At 56.0% G+C, this 19253-nt stretch overlaps 1 long non-coding RNA gene across 1 annotated transcript; it reads right to left on the bottom strand.

Annotated features, from left to right (window-relative positions):
* Positions 1 to 2225: 2225 nt before the first annotated feature.
* LOC147827046 (uncharacterized) lies at positions 2226 to 16875 on the bottom strand. The gene is made up of 3 exons (XR_015453028.1): positions 16158 to 16875; positions 7672 to 7778; positions 2226 to 4471 (listed from the first exon to the last, which is right to left on the bottom strand). It is a non-coding gene; the product is annotated as an uncharacterized LOC147827046 (long non-coding RNA).
* Between the last annotated feature and the right edge of the window lie 2378 nt (positions 16876 to 19253).

Raw genomic sequence — 19253 nt, 5'->3', positions numbered from 1 at the left:
TGTTTTCAGTTTGCAGTCCATTGGTTCTGTGGCTCCAGAACCTGGGCCTTGGAGGCCTGGCCACCTCAGGCCGTCTTCATTAATATTGCCTCTAGCTCTTGTCCGAGTTGTTCCTTGCCCCTCCTACTCATTCTTTCCTGTCCATGTCCCTGCCCTCCAGTACCAACTGACACCTTCTTCCCTGCCTCGAAAAGAAACCTCCTTTTCTGTCTGTTCCTTAGAGTCTTCATGTCTCCTCCAGGGTCTCCAGTGTCCCTGCTACTGGCTGCCACACACCCAGGTTCACTGCCTGAGGCTGTTCCTGTGCCCGAGTGCCCTCTCCTCTGGGTCCCCTCCTGCAACCCGTGTTGAGCAGCCCAACCTGGGTTCCCAGCTCTTCACTTGCCCCAAGCTCCTAGGATCCCTTGTTTGCAAATGTTTAAGCTACAAAGTAAGTTGCCAGCTATTTCCCCCATTAACCAGTGACTCATATACTTGCCTGCTGAAGTTTCCAAAAAGCACCAGAGACCCTCCTTGCCCTGCTGCTGAGCCTCCATGTGTCCTGACACCAAGTTGCATTATCAGCCCAGGTCCTTCTCTTTAGGTAAACAGACCATAAACATGAGTCTGCTGTAAAATCTTGGCTGTGGGGCCTGGAGCCCTGCTCCCACCTCTGACCCTGATCTGCTGAAGGCCAGGCCCTGGGACTGTTTCTGAGCTGCTTGGAGAAGCAGGGTGAACCAGAAGGGCAACTGTCCCCCAGGGAGGGATGCATGAACTGCGTGAGGACCAGGATCCCAGGGAAAGACTGGACGTCTGTCATCTACTGCAGTTCAGAGAGGAGTACCCCACACCCGTGGGTCTGGCCAGGTTTGCAGAAGCTGTAGGAGAGAGGTCAGACCATCCCAGAGCCAAAACACCCTGGCCCACATGGGCCCAGCCTGAGTGCGACTGGAGCCCACAGGTCTGGCTCCGACAGCTTAGGACAGGCAGAGCCCCGCCGCGGGCAGCGTTCATCTGTCCAAATGTGCTTAGTAAGCACATTGTGTGCTGCAGGTCGGAGCTGCCTCTGAGGAGAAGCAGGCCTTGAAGTCCCTGAATGCATTCTACAGACGCCTGTTGAGCAGCCACTGGGTTCCTGGCCCCAAGGCCATGTGGATGATAAGACCAGTCCTGCCCCTGAAGGGCCAGGTGGATGGTGGGACACACTCCTGCCGCTGAGGAGAATGGGTGAAGCAGTAGTGTTGCTTCCAGCTGTGGTCAATCAGGGAGGGAGTCCCAGAGGAAGGGCCAGCTGGACAAAGTTCTAGCCCCTTGGCCCCACCATATTTTATCCCTTTGCTTCATTGTGGTGGTTTGGCTTCTTGGTCATTTCACCTATGGGCTGAGGGGCACATGCCATTGTTTTTGAGCGCCAGCAGGTGCCAGGCACTGATCTAGATGCCCGAGATGGCAGAGAATTAGGTGTCACAGCCCTGGAGCTTCCGTTCCCATGGGGCAGGGGGAGAGAGCGTGAACAGGATAGGGAGGGAAGGTCCTGCTGAGGAGGGGACATCGGGTGACAGGGGCGAGGCTGGCTTTCCTCCCCAGCCTGCCTGTGACCGGGCCTCACGTGGGCCTGCCGTGGGCCCCAGATATGCCCAGCAGAGTGTGTCCCTGCTCCCGGAGGCAGTGCCAAGAAGGGCTGGGCTGAGTCAGGCTGGCTGCTCTAACCATGCACACTGGGACTTCGGGGCCTCAGCGCCTCACCTGAACCACACCACGGTCCTGCATGGGCTGGTGGTGAGACCCGGCAGGCGAGGCCTGGCGGGACTCTGGGGACTGCGGAACAGCACGGCGGTGTGAAAGCAGCATGCCACCACCCCACCCGGACAGAGTCCTGCTGCTGCCAGGCCGGGGCGGGGTCCCTCGGAGGTGCCCTGAGGAGGTGCTGCCCATACCGAGAACTGCAGAGGAAACGGTGTGACGCCCATCCTGCCCGCCCTCCCCAGCCTCAGCCACCAGCCCCCACTTGCCCTGCCCCACTGGACTGACCTTCCAGATGGTCCCTGCCCCTTCTGCTCAGGCCTGGAGAGCTGAGCCACCCGAGGTGGGCACACAGGGTTCCCCATGCTGCCCCCAGAGGGCCCACAGTGAGCCCCCTGGGGCCTCTGCCACTGGGTTCCTCGATCAGCTGCCGCTGGGGCAACAAGCAGAGGGGACGGCACAGCCAGCAGCGTGCTTCCAGCCCTCCCATGTCGCTCCCACCAGACTTAGTTAGGGATCTCTTTCCCCTTAGGACGGGAACAGAGAACAGAAATCACCCATAACCCCATCCTCCTGATGTAACCATGTTTACTGTGAGTTCAGTGAGTGTTTTGTACCTACTCTGTGACAGGACTTGATATCCCAGCTGAGGCCTGAAGACTAAAGTGGCTTCCAGGGCCGGGAATTTAGCTCAGTGGTTCCAGTGCCTGCCTCTCAAGCGCAAGGTCCCGAGTTCGATCTCCGGTACCAAAAAAAAAAAAACCCCACACATAAAGTGGCTTCGTTTCAGTCTTTTATTAAGCTTAGTCTATTTTTTTTTTAAATTTTTTTTATTGTCTCTGTTCTGAGGATTGAACCCAGGGCCTTGCACTGAGGTACCTACATCGCTTTCATTTTTTACTTTGGGACAAAGTCTTACTAAATTGCTCAGTCTTAGTTTGAATTTGGGATTCTCGTGCCTCAGCTTCCCAGGTTGCTGGGATTAGGCATGTGCCACCACACTAGCCAGTTTTGCACCACAATTCCGGCTCTGTTTTATTTACTTACCATTGTTTTATCCATGCTTGTCATCTCACGCCCATCCTCATACCACCTTTGGCATATCTACCTCATAGTTCACATACTGCTTAATTTTGACCATTTGGAGTATTTCATTATTTTTCTTCTCATAAATATGTCCCATAAATAATTACTTGTAACTTGCTGTAGGAAGGCACTTGGGCCAAACAAACAGGTTATCAGATAGCAAATAATAGAAAGATGAGTACCAGTTCATGGCTGAAAGACTGCAGAACTGGGGAACATGAGAGAACGTGCTGGAATGTTTTGGTAGGGCAGCAGAAGAAGCACTGAGGTCAAGGAGGAAGAGGTTGAATTTCCAGGCTGAGCTGCAGGTAGAGTGAGGAGAAAGAGGCTGTCGGTTGAAATGGTTGGCTGATGAGGGCAAGCTGAGGGGGCCAGGTGCCTGTGTGGGGAATCCGAGAGTCCCTGAGAGTTGACAAGCAGGAAAGTCAGAACAAAAGTGGTGTCAAAGTGTGGTGGTGGGCGGATCACCCGGTAAAGGCTGGAGGCCAGCAGCTCCTGAAGGAACACACCTTGGGCGAGGGATGGTTGGCACTGAAGCAAGGGAAACTGCAGGGAAGGAGTGGACAGGAGGCAGAGAGGGAAGTGAGAAACATTTGGAAGACAGCCCTTCAACATGGAGACCAGTGGGCACAGTGCACAGCAGGGTCCACAGAGGCCAAGGGGCGGATGTGCAGGCTGAACGCCAGGGAGGACACAGTAAGCTTCGGGAGGCCAAGCCCTTCCGCACTTGGCTGCTACTTCACACCCTGGACATGGAGGCACATGGAGACTTGGCACAGGGCCAGCCTGGGTGGGGCCTCCGGGAGTGGCTGGAAACCTGGTTCTGTATAGACCTACAAGGTAGGTCGTGGGGTCTCCCTTGGTCTCAGCAGGCAAGGGTGGGAATGCCCTCCCTTGCCAGCTGGCCACCGGGAGACCCAGGGCTTGGCCTAACATAGGCAGACCCTGCAGATCCTTGGGCAATGAGCCCAAGTCTCTAGCCATAGAGATGAAAATCCTCACTCAGCCACTTGCTGGTTACCTGCCCGTCCCCCTTGCGGGCCTGGTGCATCTGGAGCTGGGAATGGTAATAGCACCTACCTAACAGACAGTGGACTGACTGGGGAGATGCAGGCCATCCATCACATGCTTGGGATCCAATGAGCACCCAGAGGACAGAAGACAGGAGCAGCTGTCACCGTCCTTACTGTTATTCAGGAGCCCTCAGCCCACCCCCAGCTGTAGCTCTGCCATGCCCAGTCAACCTGGAGGAGCATCGGGAGCAGCTCCAGATCTCAGTAGCCAGCCTGGCTCCCTCCAGGCCACCTGAAAGGCCCGAGCAGAGATGCAACTACACCCAAGAAAGTTCTCAGAGCCAGGGAGCCTGCAGTGAGGTAAAAGGGCTCTGGAAGGAGATCCCAGAAAGTGACCAGAACCGACTTGGGAGAGGTGGCATTTGTCTCGAGGGTCCCTGGGCTGGGCTGGTGGGAGTGAGGCGGGCTGTAGGGAAATCAGCTGGGCAGCAGGCAGCATCTTTGATCCAGTGCTCAGAGGCTGGCGATGGTGGCGATGGTGCTGATGACCACTTGCTGATTGTGCTGGGTCCCCTCGGGGTCGAGCTGTTACCCACATGTCTCTGCCTTCGCGATGCCCCAAGGAAGTAAGCAGTTTCATCCTTTTCCTACAGACAAGGAAACAGAAGTTTGAAAGAGGAACCACACAGTTCCTAATATGCACTGCTGGGCCTGAACTCGCGTCTGTCCGTCCAACAGCAGGCTCTGGGGGACCAGCTACCTCCCTGCAGGCCCATTGATGACAACATGAGAGATGGCCTGAGTAGTAGGCCTTGGGCCACACCCACATGACCCAGCTCATCTGCTCTGAGAAAGGGCACGGCCCCCCACAGTGTGGGCCCAGGATGCCCAGCCTTCTGCTCCTCACACCCTCAGTGCCCTCTCTGCATCTCTCCTGGCTGTTGCTCCAATTCGGGGACTGTTCCTGGCAGATGGGGGAGCTTTACTCTGGTGCTTGTCAGTGGATCACCCATGTCTCAGGCCCATCAAGACCATCTGGTCCCGTGCTAATGCAGGTAGATAAACGGAGGCTCCTGGAGGGACAGGGACCCAGAACTGAGGCTAAAACCTGGCCTAGTTGCTCATTTTCACCAGCTCCTGGGATCAGCGGCGGCAGGGCCAGCTGGATGACCCGTGCTGGGCATGGCCAAGGCAAGGTGGAAAGAAGACCTCCAAGGTGCCAGGGAAGGCAGGAGGTCCTGGGTCTGCATGGGACCTTCAGGTCAGAACTGCCTCGCACACTGAGGAAGGTGGGTCAGGCATGGAGAGTCTTATACAAGGGGTGGGCAGGGTGGAATGCAGGCTTGGTAAACCTGGGCTCATACTGCCTGCAGGGTATACCTTTTCTAAAATTTGCCCACAAGCCTGTAGAGGTCACCTTCAGCCCTGACTTGCATGAACTGTCCCAGGAAGGACCCTGGCTGGCTGGGGTGCTGCTGCAGCTCCAACTATTGTAGAGCCTACTGCAGAGTGCGGGCCTTGTCCCTGAGTTGATTCCCCACCCCACCCCACTCCCACCCCGCAGGCTTCCAGCTGCTGCAGTCCACTTCAGTTTCCGGAGACCGGCCTGGCTCCGGGGCTCTTTCCTCACCTTGTGCCCCTTCCTTCTGGGCTACTTGCACTTGTTCTTGGCTCCTGCCTCTCTGTTACCAGCCCCTGGCCCAGAGCCCCATTGAGGTGGTCCTTGGGTTGAGTGGGGCCACACCTGTCCAGCTGTGGGAGGGCAGAGCCCAGCTGCAAGTCCCCGCCAGCCTGGTGGCCTCCCCACCCACAGTGCACATGCATCGAGTCCTGAGGCCCGGAAGCCAGTGAGGCCCCACGTGCATGGGCAGGGCCCCAGGGCTGGCTTCCCTCAACCTTGTGGTCTGGGACAAGACTCTTCTTGAATCCCCATCCTGGAGGCTAGTCTACCTTCTGCCCTGATGCCACAAGCAGTGGCCGGCCATGCTGGAGTGACTGTGCTCTGTGCCAAGGCTGTTGACCGAGGACAGGCCTCGAGGTGGACCCACCTGCACCACTTCAGCCCAGAAGGCCAGGGGACGGGGACTTATTTAGGTGTGGCTTGGGCAGTGGACTGGTGCCCTTGGTAGCGTCCTCCTCCTCCTCCTCCTGTTCCTCCACCTTGCAGCTCCGAGCTGCCGTGGCTGCCTGCCAGGCTGACCGAGGGCAGGGGACAGAGCTTTGTGTTTGTTTCCTTTCTTCCAGGGGCTTAAAGCACTTTTATAAGCATTAATCGCCTTCATCCACCCTGGCTGTTGTCTCGTTTGCTCTTTATATTCTATTATTAGCTGAGGTGTTGTGTTTAATCGTCAGGTGCGCAGTGAAGGGAAATTCCCCAAGCCAGATGTGGAGGAGGCCGGGACGAAATCCCCACCAGTGGCTGGGACCCAAGGTCCCGGGTCCCACCCACACTTGTACCCAACTCCTCTTTCCCCATAGCTGCCCTTGGCCAGGAGCAGCCAGCAGAGGAGGTGTCCAGGGAGCCCACCAAGGAGCTGTGAGGTGGTGAACTGGGGATATTGAGGCATGAGGAGAAGAGAACCAAAAAGAAAGGCAGGAAGCCCAGGCTCTGCCCCCGTGGCTGTGCAACAGTGGGCTAGTCACTCCAGCCCCGAGCCCTGGCTCTGCTAAAATGTGCGCTTGTCAGCTTTTCGTCGTGGGCACCAGATACCGGACATGGACAGCTTGAAAGGAGAAAAGGTTTATTTCGGCTCATGGTTTCAGGCTGGCTCTGAGGCAGAAGCATGGTGGAAGGACATGTGAGAGGAAAGCTCCTCACCTCGCGGTAGCCTGGAAGCAGGGAGAGCAAAGAACCAGAGAGGAAGGGGCTGGGGACAGGACAGACCCTTCAAAGGCACACGCCCAGTGACCCACTTCCTCCGGTCAGGCCTCACCTCCTAACAGCTATGAACTCATCCAGGGATTAACCTATGGAGGCAGTCTGTACCTCCGCGACGTACTGAGCATGTGCGCCTTCGGGGGACATTTTCCGCCCAAATCCTGCTAACATGGGACAAGGTAACGAGGCTCCCAGGAATACTGAGCTGGAGTCTTCGGAAGCGCGCTGTAGACCCTAAAGCTCTGCACCAATGACCAGGGCACTATACCCTCCTTGATAGCATGGGGTGGGGGACAAACCTAGATAACCTTGTGGGCACGTCCAGCCAGGGCTTCTCTGATCGTGACTCTAAAATGAAAGGCACCCGCTCGTTCCCTCCTCCTGCTTCGTCCCTGAGCCTGAACCCCCGGGCCCAAGTGTGCCGAGCAGAAAGCAGCGGAGGGAGTCGGTCAGAAATTACAGTGCGGGTACTGAGTCACAGGGCTGACCCTGCCCCTCTGGCAGGCGAGACCACCTATTCTTCCTAAACCCATAGCTGTAATAATAATACAGCTCATCTGTTCCTTGTCCGCAACCCTGAACTCCCCCCAGCTCTGAAAATCCAAAAGTTCTTTTCATAACTTACTTAGCAAAACCTGGCCTCATCAAATGTGAGGGGGCCTATTGACTTTATTATTCCCAATTAGGGTGAATATTCCCGTGTTTTTAACAAGAAATTTTTATTTATTATCTATTGGTATCAGGAATCGAACTCAGGACCTTGCACTTGCCAGGCAGGCACAGTGCCACTGAGCTAAATCTCTGGCCCACAACAAAGTATGAGTATGTTTGATTGTGGAGCACAGCTCTAGTTTTCTTATATCAGAATGTGCATATTACCTTGCTAAAATCTAGAAATATCTTTTCTTTTGTTTGTTTTGGTTTTGAGACAGGGTCTCACTATGTAGTTCAGGTTGGCTTTGAACTCACCATGTATCCCAGGCTGGCCTGGAACTCACTGCGATCCTCCTGCCTCAGCCTCCTGAGTACTGGGATCACAGGCGTGCACCACCATGCCTGGCTCAGAAACATTTATTCTGAAATACATATCAGATTGATGTTTAGAAACAAGGGTTCTGTAATAGCCAGCACTGAGTATTGGCCTTGCTCTATCCCAGACACCACACTAAGCACTTCGCTGGTATCAGTTCCTGTGATCCCTGCAACTCTATTATCTCTGTGTTCTAGATGAAGAGACTGAAGCCTGGGGAGGGGGAGGGACCTGGTGGAAGTCACGGAGTGAACTAAAGGGTGGAGTCAGGTTTAAACCTAGCCACTCCGTCTCCTTGTTACAGCCAAATGCTGTAGAGCAGGGAAACTGAGGCCCATCGAGTAGGGACTTCCGGAGCTCCCAGGCCAGGCCTGCTCCTGGCTCTTAGGGCCCAAGTGGAGTCCCCCCAGCAGCAGCAGCTCAGGAGTTCACAGCCTGCTCAGGTTGAGCTTGTTCAGGGAGGAGCTTAAAATGGAAGACGTTCCCATGGAAAGTTTTCAGATTTCACTGGATTGAAACCAGATGACCCTGTGCAGACAGACGCAGGCGCAGATGCAGGGCCTGGCCATGTGCTGTGCTCCCCCTGCCTGTTCCCAGCCTGCCTGAGGGAGGGAGGAGGACCGCCTCGGGGGCAGGACACACCAGCCAGGCCAGCAGGGAAGGCAGCTGGAGACCCTGCGCACTGGATGGCAGGGCTGGGATAGAATGGGCAGGAGACAGTTTCCCTGCTGGGAGAGAAGAGTCCTCCAGGCTTTCGCTGGCTCCGTCTGGTTTCTGGGGGAGAACTTCAGGAGAGCATCCCCGCAGTCACATTTTCTCAGCCAGATTCCTCCCTGTGTGTGCGTGTCTATGAGTTTCTCCGTAATTCACGGCCCACAGCAAGCGGATCTGGGCTGACCCACAGGCTGCGCTGTGACCAACTCTGCTGATCTAGAAATCAAGTCTGCTGCTGCCAAGTCCGCTGCTATCCAACCTCATTCAGTTGGATATAAGAACTATTTATGGATACAATATCATGTCCAAGACTATCTTTAAAAAGTGGGTGAGAATGACAAAGGGAGGGAACGTTGGTGGAAGCTCAGCGACGGGCTCTTGGGGGTCGTGAAACTGCCTTTTCTTCTCTGGTGCATTTGAACTTTTCATGATTGAAGTTGCAAGCGGAGATGAGTGTGTGAGCTTCCGGAGGACCCACGTGAGCTCCCTTGCTGCCATCTTGGAATTCACTGGGCTCCGGGTCCCCCAGAGATGGGAGATGGGTGGGCAGGTGCAGAGGGGCCTCTGGCCAAGGCAAGTCCCAGGCGAGGTCAGCAGCTTCCGGCCTCTGGCTCAGACAATGGTACCCCAGCTTGTGCAAGAGACAGCTCCCACATCCAGCCACCCACTGGTCCCATATCTTCTTCCAAAATCTCTCTCAGAGGTCCTTACCCATCCTTTCAGCTCCCATGTGTCTGGGCCACCATCATCTCTGTCCCCACCTGCTCCAGCAGCCCCTGGTAGGTATCCAGGCCCCTCTGTTCCCCTCAGTCCCCTGGCCTTAGCATACGCAGGCCCTCAGTTAGAAGGTGAGGACAACAAATGGACACTTGGCACCTGGAGCTGTGAAGTGACGAGACAGGCCCCAGGCCCCTGGGCCTGCAGGCTGGGACGCCGAAGCCAGGCGCAGGCTCTTGGAGTGCATCTGCCTGCGTGTCGTCTCTCCACAGCAGGTCTTGAGCAGTCCCCCGGTTGCAGGGCTCTGGACTTGGTGGCTTCCAGGGAACTCAAGGCATGGTGTTGGGAAAGACTCTCACCATCCTAGCTACCTGGAGAGTCACTGTGGCCACAGCTGCCACTGCAGACAAGGTGTCAGAGGGCCTGGGTGGTGGCCACAACTTGTGTCACCCAAGCCCGCCCGCTATAATAAAACACTGTCCCGGGAAGAGGGGAGCTTGGCTCTTTTCAAGTTCCAGAGCCAGGGGCTGTAGCTGGGCTGCTGGGCAGCTAGACAGCAGGGGAGAATACCACCCGCCCCTTCAGAGAAGACTCCAGAGCAGATTACCCTGGTTGGGAGAGAGCGGGAGAGTTGTGAAGGACTAAGAGGCAGAACTGCGTCGCCGGAGCCGGGCCGCCAGCCCAAGTCTGGATAACTGGAAAGGCATTCCTGTTGATTCCTTCACTCTCCACCCAGTGCTTAATGAAGAAAAGGGCTTTTCCTTGCCTCCCCAGCCGCCACACACAGCCTGGGCCGGCCCCACAGGGCCTCGAAGGCCTAACAACTCTATTTCCCAGGCCCCTCCCATCCAGAGCTGGGCCCAGGAGGCGGCTTCTCAGTCACGCATCGGCCTGTGAGGCCGGCTCTGAGCCTGGGCCTCCTGCCAGGGACACAAGGAAGGGGGAGCTGGGTTCAGACATGGTCCCTGGCCTGGGCAATGCCTCTTCTCCACCTGAGGCCCCGCAGCTCAGGGCCCTGCCTGCCTGCCCTCTCATGCCTTGAAGAGCCAATTAGCTGAGGCCCAGGTGGTGATGGTCCAGGAGCAGGGAATGGCTGATGGAAGGAGAGGGTGGCTGGGATTGGGGGCAGAGGGAGCTGCCAGGGCTGTGTGCAGGCAGCTGTGGTTACCTAGGTATGGCTGCTGAGGTCCGGTGATGACTTGAGGACAGTTTCCAGGGCATCTGGAGGTCCTAACACTAGCCCAGCCTGCAGCACAGATGTGCCTATTCCAGCTGAGCTCAGAGGCCCTGGCCAGGGACTGAGAGCGCTGGCCCTGCCTGGGTCCCTCCCGGGCTGCCCCTGAGGCCACCCACGTGGGCTCTATCTGCTCGGATTAGTCTCCAGATTTCCAGCTCAGCCCACAAGCCTCTGTCTCTGAGCTGCGCAACTCTTCTCCCGATTGCTAAGTCCCAACAGCTGGCCCTGGCAGGCACTGGGGCCCCAGGCAGCGAGGGGAGGATGACTGGGAGTGGAGGAGATGGCATCACCCTGGGGCAGCTCCCACTGGATTGGCTCCTGGGGACGCAGCCTTCTGAGAGGAGCCCAGGCCTGAGCTGGGGGAAGGAGGGAGTACTGCGGAGCTCCACTCGGCCAGGTCTGCCCTGAGCCCTCTTGGTTCTGTGCCAATGGCACTGTCTACTGCCCCCTCACAGGCGCATGAACCCCACTCCTGAACCACGGCTTGGCTGGTCTCTCCCGAGTGGCCGGCGCCTCCTCGCAGCCCTGGCCCCCAGGCCCTGTCCTCTCTACGGGCACAGAACATCTTCCCGGGACACAAATCCCTGTGCCTTGCCCTAGTCCCCGGTGTCCTCATCTTATAGCTCCAGATTCCAGTCCCGGTGCTAACACCTCCAAGCTGCGTGACCTTGGGCAAGACGCTGGAGCTCAGTTGCCTCATCTATAAAATGGGGATCATAGGGGCCACCTCCTGGGTTGTGATTTGACAAGGATTCAGTGAGGTGTGGATGTGACCTGCTGAGTCAGGGGCCGGCGAGTCACAGTGCCGAGGGCTGCGGTGTTCGCTCATCCTGTCCTCATCCCCAAAAGAAGTGCGGCTCTCTGAGGACAGGCACACGCCTTGCTACCGTGATCTCTCTGCTTCTGTCCCCACCCTTCTGCTCCACCTGGTCCCCTGATGACCTGCCCAAGTAGAGGCCTCGTAAGAATTCACTTTGAGCAAAAGAAATGGGGCCTCACCCGAAACACAGAAGGGCCGGGAGTGGACAGATTGGAACTGAGATGATTCTGTGCTGTTCGGGACTCCTTGTCTGTCTCAGGAAGGAGCCCTAGCTCAGCCAGGGTTCTGCTGTCCTCAGAATGATGTGCCCTGGAGACTCCTGCATGCTTTCCTGAGCAAAGGCAGCAAGTATTTCTGAGCACTTGCTGCATGCCAGGCCATTTCGAACTGTGACGAGGACGAGTCTTGCCCCTCTCTGGGCCTTGCTGTCATTGAAAACCAGTTGTTCCATAAAGACTCTGCTTTGAGGTTGGAATCGTGATAAAGCGCAGAGCCCAGGAAAAAGTGGCCTGCACGTGAGCCACCCCCACTCACAGCAGAGACTTGAGGAGATTGGCTGCGGCTAGGGAAGGAAGATCTCTGTTTCCCTTCCCTTCCTATGCACAGAAGGTGACTCAGGACCCAAAAGGTTCACACCTCTTCCAGTGGGCAGGGCTGGCACCTGGGCACTGCAGGACCGGGCACTGGTGCTATGGCCCTGCTCTTCCTCCGGAGCCCCTGGCCTGTCCCGGTTTCTCCTACTTTTACAGAGTTCTGTGCTAACTCCCAATGGCCCTCGGCCCCGAAAACCCCCCGCAGCCATCCCAGATCACCCTAAATTGGCTAATTCAGGGAACCCCTTCCCCAGCCAGGCCACAGCCCAGGCCTAGACCTTACACAGCAAGTCACAGCTGGCACCACAGCCCCCTGGACAGCTAAAACTTCACCCATACACAAAACTCTCCTGGTTTATCTGGAGGAAGGAAAATGACGTCATGAGGTAAACCGCACAGCCTGAAACCACCAGGCTGGTGCCCCAGTGAGGTTTGCTTTTCAGCAAAAGTCACTTACGTGCAGAGGGACAGAGAGCCTGGGTCATTCTGGTCAGAAGGTGGCTGGGGAACATGCGGGGTTTTTTTTAACATGGAACCCCAAGAAGGAAGGGACACCCAGACAGGATGGACGTCAGAGGCCAGGCAGGGTGGCCAGCTGGGTGCTGTGGAAGATCACGTCTTGGGCGGGGCGTCTGCAGTGCTCAAACAGTGACAAGAATGATATGGGCAAAATGCAGTGTTCGCATGTCAGCCTTATCCTGGCCCCTCCGAGGTGGGACCTCATGAGGTAGGCCCAGCAGACAACCAGGGGGAGGTCATGGCCCCTGGTCTGTGCTTTTAACCTGTGCCTAGAAAGCTTATCTGCTGGCAGGCCTGTCTCCCGAGGCCTGTGTAAATGGCTCCCTGATTAAAGCCCCAGCTCTAGCCGCTCACTGTGCTCCCGGAGAAGCTCCCAGCCCTCAGCCAGCCCTGAACCCTCTGCCTGTCTCCTAAGTAAGTGGTTTCACAATCTGAACCTTATTCTTCCCTACCATCTCATTCCCTTTGTCCGTGCTGCAGGAAGTTTCTCTGGAGAGACCGGCTCCTGAGTCCGCCAGGGTGCTGGTCCTGGGGGCCTGGCTGAGGCAGGAGCTCTGATGGGGGTGTGGGGTGGTATTCGGGTGGGGGGTACCCTCTGTGTGGTGGGGGCCAGGGGCAGCCTGTGGGAGGGCAGAGAGAGCTGTCTGGGGAGCCCACGAGGGACATCACTTTCCTCGGGACTCTCTGGGCCTCCACACCCTACATGGGTCAGGGGTTGATGCCTGGAGGAAGTGCTCTGCAGCAGGCTGTCTGGGGCCATGTGTGAGGCACGGAAATCCCACAGCTCTAACCTGGCCTGGCCTCCACCTCGGAGTGCTGCCCCAGCCTTGATTCTTGGGAGAGCCTCAGGCACTGCTGTCTCAGGCAGGGGATCAGAAGACTCAGCACAGGGATTGCCTGACCAAAGAGCCCCAGGCCCCATGCCTCCTCTCTGGGGCCTCCTCACACCCAGCATTTCTTCACTGGAGCCGGGCGTCCTGGCACACATCTGTAATCTCGGGACTCTGGAAGGCCGAGGCAGGAAGATAGTAAGTTTGGGCCCAGCCGGGGCAACATAGTGTCCTAGTAAGAACCTGTGTCAAAATAAAAATTTAAAGTGGGGGGGGGGGGACCTGGAGGTATAGTTCCGTGTGAAGGCCGCCTGTTTAATCCCCAGTACCAAAAAAAAAAGTGTCAGTTTGTTTCCTTCATAATCAGACAGCACATGGGAGAGGCAGCTCCTCAGGCCCCTCAAATGTTAGCGCACAGAGCGACTCTAGGCCCCCATGGAGGAGACAGCTGAGGCCAGAGAGGTGCCAGGACCACCCAGGACCACACAGTGAGCTGACAGCAGTGAGAACAAGACCCCCGTTCTCTATCATTGCTGTTTTTCTGCCTCAGTCCACTTTTTGTTGCTAATAACACAGTAACGTAGACTGGGTATGTCATCTTTTTAAAAAGAGGTTTATTTTGGCTCACACTTCTGGCCCAAGGTTGAAGGGCTACATCTAGCGATGCCCTTCTTGCTGGCAAAGCCTCAGGTGACCCAGGATGTCACATGACAAGAAGCAGGCAGCACCTGAGCGACCTGGCCAAACTGGGTTTTCTGAGTGGACCTACTGCAGAGATAACCCACTAACCTGGTAACCCATTAATCACACGAAAGCGTTCATCGATGTGTTAGGACAGAGATCCTGCCTCACCCCATGTCTTAGTATCTCCTCATGGGGAATAAATTTCAATGAGTTTCAGATACAAATCCTATTCAAACTGTAACATCATCTCATATGAGTAACCCATGGGATCCTTCCAGGGCAGCACCAGCTGCAAGCTGGGGCCGAGGAGCAGAGCACTGGGCGAGCAGATACAGGGGCAGCCCTGGAAAAAAGAGGAAAGCTATCAGAAAGACAGGGACGGCCTCCTGGGCCAGTTTCCCAGGGCTGACTCAGCACCTTAGCCTGCTTATGAGTCACAAAGCCACTGCCTGACCCCAGGTTTGTTGTTTGTTGCACTGATATTCCAATGAGGCTTTGCTGACTCGTGGCCAGGATAACACGAAACCCCAAGGGACAAGCTGGAGCTCCTGTGGCCCAGCCAGATACTCCAAGCTTCCTCTGGCCTGCGACTCAGAATTGGCCCACTCCCTCCTGCCTTGTTGCTGAGGCTTTCATAAAAAAGCCAGGGGGCTGGGAAGGGCTGGCTGACAGACATGACAGGTTACTTGTGGGACCTGAGATTTCTCTTCCCTTCCTGCAGCCTCGGTGTACTTGTCTGTAGAATGGAAGGGCAGGTCCGTGAGAAAGTAGGGAGATGCAGAAGGCTGTCTCTGAGGCTCCACCAACCAGCAGCTGCATGACCTGAGTGAGCTTTTCATCTCACTCTGCTTTCATTCCTTAGCTGTGAAATAAGGATCCTAACGGTATCTTGCTCAGCAGACTGTTGGAGTTTAAATCAGTCCTGTACAATGCTTAGTAAAGGGCCTTCTATAGTCAGTACCAGTAGGTGCTATAGTTCATCCATTCACTTACTCTATCCTACCTATTTCCAACAAGACTTGAGATGTCTTACCATGGAAACACGAATATAACAGGCCTTTAACATAAAGATCCTTAAAAAAAAAAAAAGCATGCAAGCCTAAGTTTGACCAGGAGCACATTGGATAAAGCACAGAGTTGCTCCTGAGCATAGCTTCCTGCCAGTCTCGTCCCAAAAGTCAAGGTTGCTGGTGTCAGATTCTCCTTTTCTGATGAAAGGAAGCCACTGGGTTCCCATAAGAGAAAATTCTTCTGGTTCATTCAAACTTTATGAATTACCCAGAGCAATCAATGGGCAGAGTCTTCTGCTCCCATAACCCTCTGCTTTCACCTTTTTGAATCAGCCTCTGAATAACCTGGAGGAGCCTCCTCACCTTCAGACCGTCAGGGAGTCTGGGGAACTAGGGAACCCCCAAACCCCAAAGCAAAACCTTTGGCTCTTCCAGGAGGAAGAAGGATGCTAAGGGGATCAGACCTGGCAGCTTTGGGAACTGGGAGGAGTTCTGGGAAAAAAGCAAGTCACTCAGACCATGGGGCCTTCCTGCTGATGCAGACCTGGAGCCCCTTCCCCAGGGGCCACTTCCCAGCACCAGAGCAGCAAGTTTCCCAGGAACAGGGTGGGGACGGGGCAGGGGACTGAGATGGTCACTGAGAGGTCCCAGACCCTTCCGGCACTGATTTCCCCTCCGCTGAAATGCAGCAGACAGAGGGAGGGAAAGTGAGCGAGGCACTCCACAGAGTCACCCGGAAGATGAGGGAACCCAGGGGGAAGTGTCCTTTCCATCTCCTCCGGGAACAGACACACACACACACACACACACACACACACACACACACACACACACACACACACACACCCCGGGACGGTGGAAATCTCCTGTATGTGGGAGACTCATGGAGTCTGCAGTTCCCACTCACCTTCTCTTAGCTCAGGGACTCCACCCTGGGCTTTGAGGGAGCCCCCACCCCAACTTCTGCTTGCCTTCCTCACTGCAGACAGCCCTGTCCTGGGGCCACCACCCCCAGGACCCTGAGCACAGACACCCCCTGCCCCCCAACAGCTAGCCTACCTCTCCCACTTGTCAGAGTGTGATTCACCGCCCGGAGGCTGCCTCACACCCGCATCACGAGAACAGCTTGCGAGCGGGGGTTTTAAGGGCGACACTGGAGGTGTGAGGGGCTCCTGGGACCTGTCCTGAAAAGGTGGCACCATTGTGGTGGGGTTGGGGCCGGATGGGACGCAGCGAGATTTGGACTGGGCACGCTCTGTGGCTGGTGAGAGTCAGCCCGCTCCGTCCTTGTCACCTCTTACCTGACTGTGGAACAGCTGCCTGCAGCTCTGCCCCTGTCAAGACCTGACTGGCAGCCAAGTCTCTCCAGCTCCCAGACTGTCAGGGACTCCCCATGGCCCCTGGGAGGAGGACCCTCCGTCTCAGTCTAAAGGCTTGGGCCCTGCAGGCTCCAGGCCTCTCCTTTCAGGGCTGTTCTTCCTTCTGCCTGCCCTCACCCCCCACCTCTCCCATAAGGCCTTGCAAAGGACAGTGTTCTCTGAACTGGCATTTAGTTGTGGAGGAAACAGCCCAAGTATGGAGACAGGCCTGGGGTAGAGGCTCAGTTCTAATCCCAACGAGGTGCAGGCCACTGAGCTTTCCTGAGCTTCTGCAAACTGGAATGATGCCCAGCCGCAGAGTGCCCCAGGGGTGCCGCTCTGTCACTGTGGCCTGCCTGGTGTCTGCTCTCTTTCTTTTGGTGATAGCACTTGTGTTTTCTGGTGCGTATGTGGTCCAGGTGGGCTGACCTCACTTCCTGATTTCCTGAGGTGGGAACATATGACTCAGTTCTGGCCAAGAAGAATACTGTATGTCCTGGTCTCAGAGACAGTTCCGAGGGAAGGACGTGTGGTTCACATCACATCAGTGGGAATCATACTTAGGGGTTAGCCAGAGTCGCAGCAGCTTTCTTTCCACTCAGGTCACTAGGCTGACAGGAGGGACACTTAAATGTGTCCCCCACAAAGTTATATTCAAGTTCTAACCCTTGGTACTTTGACTGTGACCTTATTTGGAAAAAAAAGTCTTTGCACACATAGGCAAGTTAAAATGAAGCCATACTGGATTAGGGTGGGCTCTGATCCAATGCTTGGTGTCTTTATAAGAAGAGAGAAATACAGACAGAAAGACACACAGGTAAAAGACCCTACAGTGAGCAAAGCAGGGATTGGAGTAATGCAGCTGTGATCCAAGGGTTGCCAACAACAACCTGAAGCAGGACAGAAACCTCGAACAATCTCTTTCTCAGAAGCCCCAGAAGGAACTAATGCCCCCGGGTGCCCATGAACTCCTGACGCTGTGATAGCAGTAGGGACCCCAGCCGCTGAGGCAAAGGTCCAGTGGACTTTCTAGTTGCCAGACCCAATATTTCTCTATTTCACTTAAACTGTTTCGACTGGGTTTTCCTTCTCATTCAACTGGGAGGAGCCTGACTATCGTGGAGATGATGGGTGGAAATGCATTGTCTAGCTACGAAGAAGCCGCCCATATGTGGAGCTGTTATTACTGACATTGCTGTAGTTTCTATTCCCAACCAGACTGAGCACTCCAGAGCAGGCGACATGTCCCTTTGTGTGTCAGAGGCTGGGTTTCTCAGGAAGCAGCCTCTGAGAGGGAGAATCCTCAGGATCAACCCCTATGTACAGAGGACAGGAGGCAAAGGGAAGCTGAGCCGGGATGGAGCCTGGTGAGCATCGTTCCCGTCCTTCTGGAGTTCCGAAACAAGAACTGCTCTGCAGAGTCCCAGCATGTTGGGCCAATGCTGTCAGGTCTTTCTGCTCTCAAAGCAGAACCTCAAACCTGGGCGGCCCTGAGGAGAGGTGAGCGCCAGGGAGCACTCGCTCCCTGCAGCCGAGACCATCCCCAAAGAGGCAGGTAGCTGACCCGCCACACTTCCAGCAGCTGGGACAAGTCCTTCACCAAAGGGTGGCCCAGGATGGGCATTACAGTGCCCACCACACCCCGGGCCTAAGTTGGAGCCCAATACCCAATAAATGTGCATCATTGAAAACAGTCATTCATCCATTCACAGCCCAGGTCGATGGGGGCAAAGTCAGGTGGCCCCGGTGACCTGAGCTGTGAGAGCCCTTCAAGAGCAGCAGAGGCAGACACCCGATGGGGCAGCCGGTTGGGTGCAATGGGGCTTGGTGGCACAGCCCTGCCCAGTAACTGGCGCTGGGAAGATCGCAGTGAGTGTCAGCTGAGTGGCCAGCAGCTCTCCAGGATGCTGCATGCAGGCGTCGCCATTGCTTCTCCTGTAAATTTCTCTTTCTTTCTATGTTGACTTCCCCATGTGCAGGGTGGCATCTGCAGGCTGGGTGGCAACTCTTCCTCCAGCTCTGGTGCCCCCCAGCTCTGAGCTCTAAATAGGGGCCTCCTGTCCATGCCCTCCCGACTCAGGGCCCAGTCTGTGCTCAGCCCGCCACCCTACCACACAGCCAGCCCCTCGCTCTTATCAGCCGAGGAGCCAACACTCAGAGAGAGGAAGCTGTGTTGCTCAAAGTGACAGTCGGTGGTTGAGCCAGGAAGTGGGACCCACTTCTCCTTCCTTGGCCTTTCCTGTGCGCATTACAGACTCCAGCTTGAGCTCCGGCGCCTCTGCTTGCATCTGGCTTCAGGCACAGGGGCCTGAGGGTAGGTCTGCCAGGTGCCGGGACCACAGGGTTTAGGGCAATGACTTGGCTTACAGTGAAGGTGGCTTGTCAGCCCTGCCAGAGTTTATCCAGGAAGGGCGGAGCAACCTGAAGGGCTCTCTGCGGCCACGTGTCCCCTGCCCCTCCTCCCACTTCCCCAACCACAGGTCCCTAAAGTGAGGAGGTTACAGGATGAGTGCATCCATGAGGGCAGCACCCATGTTGGTCATCCTGTTTTTCCTAAAATTGTTCACCCCGAGTTTACATGGAGCCCCATAGAACTATCTTATTGTATCACATTTCCAAATGGGTTTAACAGAGCACAACACAGAAAAGTGGCTCTGTTGCATTGTCCAGACCACAGGATTCCTAAGGGCAGGTGCCAGTGTGGAGGATGCTGGAAAGGGGAGACAGATCACTTCACTTGCAGCCCCTTTGCTTTTGGTAGGCAAGACTGCCATCTAAACAGGTTGCTTCGACCAAGGCCACTTTGCTCTGTGAGGCGGGCAAGGTCAGCCGTGCAGAGAAGGGCTAAAGGAGTCGGGCAAGAGAGACTGGGGAGGCTGGCTGGCAGAGGGAAGTGCGGATGCCACGCCTGGATTATCATGGGGTGGCAAGAGAGAGAAAGGCAGAGGCAGTGCCCAGAGGCTGAGGGACCCTAGAACCAAAGCCCCTGCCTCCCCCTTACTCCAGGGCTTGTGCCACCTTCCTGGGGTGGTGGACGCA

The sequence above is a fragment of the Heterocephalus glaber genome, unplaced genomic scaffold, assembly GCF_053883595.1.
Source record: "Heterocephalus glaber isolate CG9 unplaced genomic scaffold, H.glaber_assembly_v1.0 deba00001457, whole genome shotgun sequence".
NCBI classification, from domain to species: domain Eukaryota; kingdom Metazoa; phylum Chordata; class Mammalia; order Rodentia; family Bathyergidae; genus Heterocephalus; species Heterocephalus glaber.
This window is presented reverse-complemented; position numbering and strand designations above follow the sequence as displayed.